Source organism: Dunckerocampus dactyliophorus, chromosome 11 (genome assembly GCF_027744805.1).
Source record: "Dunckerocampus dactyliophorus isolate RoL2022-P2 chromosome 11, RoL_Ddac_1.1, whole genome shotgun sequence".
In the NCBI taxonomy this organism is placed as follows: domain Eukaryota; kingdom Metazoa; phylum Chordata; class Actinopteri; order Syngnathiformes; family Syngnathidae; genus Dunckerocampus; species Dunckerocampus dactyliophorus.
The window spans coordinates 16,076,826-16,082,125 of NC_072829.1; the positions used below are offsets into that span (position 1 = coordinate 16,076,826).

General features: G+C 40.4%; 1 long non-coding RNA gene across 1 annotated transcript; it reads right to left on the reverse strand.

Annotated features, from left to right (window-relative positions):
- Positions 1 to 2,234: 2,234 nt before the first annotated feature.
- Positions 2,235 to 4,937, reverse strand: LOC129190025 (uncharacterized). The gene is made up of 7 exons (XR_008572914.1): positions 4,631 to 4,937; positions 3,801 to 3,965; positions 3,531 to 3,667; positions 3,329 to 3,422; positions 3,174 to 3,232; positions 2,865 to 3,039; positions 2,235 to 2,753 (listed from the first exon to the last, which is right to left on the reverse strand). It is a non-coding gene; the product is annotated as an uncharacterized LOC129190025 (long non-coding RNA).
- Between the last annotated feature and the right edge of the window lie 363 nt (positions 4,938 to 5,300).

The window sequence follows — 5,300 nt, forward strand, 5'->3', positions numbered from 1 at the left end:
GCCACCGTTCAGTCATATGTAATATACCTACAGTACACACTACACACTGTACATAATATACAACATAAATGACATCCATTCATGAGCTCAACAATTCTGCTTTTACACATTAAATTAACTGCTACTTCATAACTCAAAGCTTTGCAGTACTCACTAGTTGTAAGGGATCACATTAACGACAAATTCAGCCTGACTAGAAAAAGTTGATTTGTGGAGTGGAAGGTGACTAACGCTCTACCTTCTGTCATGGCAAGAAATCATGAACAAGTCACAAGTTTCAGTAACATTTTTATCAATAAGGGTGTCACTATAGCTACATTAAAGCTACTGAGCTATTATCTACAACTACAAAACTGTGACTAAAGGACATTATGACTTTACTGTAACCCAAGTACCAAGACTTCAATTAAAATATTCAGAAATACAACTCTCACTTTTAGTAAAAAACACATATCTTGATAGCTTCTTTACATTTTAAAAGATATATAATCCTTGCCCTGCTTCAATTTCTTCTATTTCATCATTTCAGATGTGCATTGATGCCTATTTCATGTATATTTCAGTATGTTATATACAGTATATTCAGTATAAACCGGATGTTCCTATTTCATCCATCCATCCTGAGTTCGGGCGAGAAGCGGGGTACACTCTGGACTGGTCGCCAGCCAATCGTAGGTTCCTATTTTAATATTTTCCAATATACACTGGTTCCTATTTCACCATTTCAAGTAAACCATTCCATTTTCCTACGCTCATACAGGTTTGGGTCACTGGGGCAGCAGTCTCAGTAGGGAAGTCCAGACTTCCCGGTCCCCATCCACCTCTTCCAGTTCTACTGGGAGGACCCAAGCTGTTTCCAGGCCAGCTGTGAGAGATAATCCCTCCAGCGTGTCCTAGGTCTGCTCCAGGTCCTTCACCCGGCTGGGCATGCCCGAACCACCTCAATGAGCTGCTCTCGATGTGAAGGAGTATCGGCTCTACTCTGAGTTCTTCTCGAATGATCAAGCTCCTCACCATATCGCATAGGGTGAGTCCAGCCACCCTACGGAGGAAATAAATTTCAGCTGCTTGTATTCGCGATCTTGTTTTTTCGGTCACGACCCAAAGCTCATGACCATAGGTGAGGGTGGGAACATAGATCGACCAGTAAACAGCTTTCTCTTCACCATGACAATCCAGTACAGCGACCGCTACTGACGTTGCGCCAATCCGACTGTCAACCTCATGCTCCAACCTTCCCTGATTCGTGAACAAGACCTCGAGATACTCCTCCAGCTGGGGCAAGACCTTGCTCCCAACACAGAGGTTGCAATCCACCCTTTTCCGATTGAGAACCATGGCCTCGGATTTGGAGGTGCTGAGTCTCATTCCAGAAGCTTAATACTCAGCTGCAAAACGCAGTCAAAGCTCAATGAGCCAGATGACTGGAAGCGCGATGAGGCAATCAGGACCACATCATCTACGAACAACAGAGAAGAGATCTCAAGGCCCCCAGACTGGACCCTGGAATAGACTTTTCCAGGGAGGCTGAGGAGTGTGATCCATCTATAGTTGGATCCCTCCGGTCACCCTTCCTAAAAACGGGGCCCACCACCCCGGTCTGCCAATCCAGAGGTACTGTTCCCGATTTCCATGCAATGTTGAAGAGATGTGTCAGCAAGACAGTCCCTCAACATCCAGAGCCTTGAGGAACTCAGGTGAGGGTGAGGCCCGTTGTCCCACGTCCGGGGGAGGTGCGGTCCCTCCGTTTGTTTTTCTTCATAGCTCTTCTGAATCACTCTTTGTCTGGCCCGTCATCTAGAACCTGTTTGCCTTGGGAGACCCTACCAGGGGCATACAGCCCAGACAACATACAGTAGCTCCTACACAGCAAATTCAGCAGGCCTAAATTGACACTGTAGGAGTTAATCTCAACACTTTCAAAGTGTCCCATGGGGTCCACTCTACAAAGTGTTATTTTAACACTTTTGAAAGTGTAGCCATTTTTACACCATTGTAGAGTCAATGTTAACTATTTATATAGTTAAAATTTAACACTCCTCGACACCAACCGGTGTTGCATTTTTTTAACACTAGTGTGAGGTGTCACAAATTAATTCTCTTAAGAGTCATTTATTGACTCTTATGGTGTCATTTTACTCTCAAAAGGAGTTGCAACATTAACACTATAAAAGTGTTAATATACTACTTCAAAATAAAATTTAAACATTTTTTAAAAATGACTAGTTGACTGCTTCATACATTTTATTCAAAAACATTTCATTTGCAACAGACAGCTTAAATAACAGCAGGGCACTACAGTATGTTTGCTTTTTGACAATTGTCATTCGAGCACTGCTTGTCAAATGGTCTGAAATGAGTCAGTTCATTTAAACATGACAGAAAACTCAAGCATTTGGTCTTCTATGCAGTACGCGTTAAACAGGTCCTCATAGTACATCGTTTCTACATTACAGCTATTGTGAAAGCACATTCTTTGTGTTTTATTATATCACAGATCTTCTTGAACATAGGTAGATCAAAGCTACATCCAGTACATTTGAACACACCAACATGGTAATCTATACCGTAACTTCTCACCCACAGCTGTCATCAGGTTGAGGTTCAGTTCCTGACAGCAACTCATCAATGTTCTGCTTTTGCGGGAGAGTCTTGAAGTCTGCAATGACTTTTGGTTTGAAGACAGTTGACCACTTAGCCAGGAACCTCTGAGATACTTCATCACCAAACATCATTGAGAAATCCTGGTCAATCTATAAACAAGACATGAATATTTCATATACTGTAGGCCTACAGGTTTACAAATGGTTGATGTAATGGGTAATCTAATACTGAACTCGTCCAAATACTAAAGATTTCCTTACCAATCCAGGAACATCAAGGAAGCGAGTGAACACATTGAGAACAGACGATGATACATCTTGTGCTTGGATCATATTCTGTCGATACTGGAAAGTTGCTCTCATCTTCTTTGACCACGGATTCATCAGTTGAATGTCTTATTGTAGATAGTGCCTCCCTGCACGCCTCACCAAACAGCTGTTGACCAGTTAACAGATATTCTCCTCTGGTTTTTGGACCATCATGAAGAAACAGTCTTGGAACGGCTTTGAGAGCCAGGAGAAGTGTAGGACACAACAGTGACTGGGTGGAGGGAGCAAGGATCAACCAACCTTACGATTTCTGGACGACCTGCTCTACCTCTTGAGCCACTGCCGCTAAGCTAAGCATCCTATGAACATATTTGAAACAAGAGTTTAATACAAACTACACACCTAAAGGAAAAACAAAAACAGTACTTTAGGTTTTACATTGAAAAGACACTTACATATCCAGGTTTGGAGAATGGATCTTTTAGGTATGGAAAACAAGTCACAATTCTCAGGGCGTAATTTCTCATCACACATGATGGCGGAACCCTCCTTTCAAAACAAATCATAGTTAATGATCACAGATCACAGAACCATTCCCACAGTACATGGTCTTACATGGAATGACTGTTCTAATGGAAAGGGGGAAGTTCTTCTTACCCATGCAGCTCCATCATATCTGCAACCAGGATGTTCACCATCTGTTTACACCTTGCATCGGTTAGTGTTTCAGTCTTGGTGCACTCCTTGAAGATTTCCTCACCTTTCGGATTGGCCCTCAAAACACCACCGACTTTCTGCCAAAAATATTAAAATTATATAGTGTGTTCATGGGAATCCAAGAGGATTTTTCAATAAAACAATGTCATGCATAAAAACACTACATATCATTGATAATATTAATTTTACATTCATTTACTCAAAGCTTACCCGTCATGCTTCATCCTGATCCATTGGTTCTGTTGGGTTCCTCTTGTGGGCTGAAGGATAAATTGTCGAACCTAATGAATGGGATGTAGTCGGCAAGAGTGGAGGCTCACCACCAACTGGCGATAACTGGGGTGAAGAGTGGAGTCTACACATCTCCATCCACCTCTGAGAATAAGAATAAATATAATAATAATAATAATAATAATAATAATAATAATATATAACATCCTACTAAAATAATTAAATAAATATGGAATTGCCACAGTTGCAGGGCTTATTATGCATTGATTAAAAAAAAAGATATTACTTCCCACATTTATGTAAGACTCAAGGAAAGGTTTGCTGTGAATCAAGAAGAAATATAAAGATGCATCATTCAAAAAACAAATTGTGTAGTTCACTTCCAACACACGCCTGACAATTATTTTTAAGTTAAAGTAACAATTAGAGTTGCCAACCTTGATATCTTGTATCTTGTACAGCATATCAAGTCCTTTGCTGGGGGCCAGCAGGCCTACGTGTGGGGGCTCCTCGTGCCAATTAGCTAGTTAGCCATTAGCTCATTAAAAATGAAGACAGTATAATGAAGATATAACGTAGCGTTCACTTACTTTGACAAATGTTGCACAGGCAGTGCCGATTCAGCTCACAGCAATACTTAATAGAAAATATAACTTAGCAAAAACACGAGCTAACATTAGCAAAGGCTTTGGGTGGAAACAGCTGCCTCAGTTTATTAGTCTTAAATATCACACCAAAAACTCACGTTTTTTATGTGTAAACAAGGTACAACACAATTCATTAGTTCATCTATTTAAACGTTTACTTACCTACTGATGCAAAATGATTCCTAATTGTCAACTTCTTCCATCAGCAACGTGACGTGAGGGGTGGAGTCTAAATGAAATGTCCGTGGACGTGAACACTGTTCGGCGTTAAATGGAGTGTGGAAGTGTTGAATGTCTTTATTGTGACACTAACAAGATTTAAACATTTTCAACACTCCATTTTAACTACAACACTTTCATGATCCAGTGTTAAATTTAACATTTTTAAGAAAATGCAGTGTTAGATCAACTCCAAATAGTGTAAGATTGACACTCCAACTTCAAGATTCTCATCAACACCAAAAAATTAACACTCCTCAATTTGCTGTGTAGGATCGCTCGGGCACTCAAACCCCTCCACCACGATAAAGTGGTGATTCACGGAGGACATTTCAGCTATACAGTGGTTCCTATTTCATAATTTCAGATGTACAGATTTAACAAAAGATACAGTAAAATAAAACCGAATAATAGCGTATAATATTTGGAATCACATTGGTTGTAAATAAGTCTGCTTGGGCGCTTTGTTTTTTGGTAAACTTCATTGCAATATTCAATTGACTCCTAAAGATGGCAGCAGTGTAACAGCAAACCCCCAGAAGAAGAATTTGAATTAGCAGACGAAGAAACTACGGAAGCTTTCTTGTTTTCCTTGACAACCAAAGACGATCCG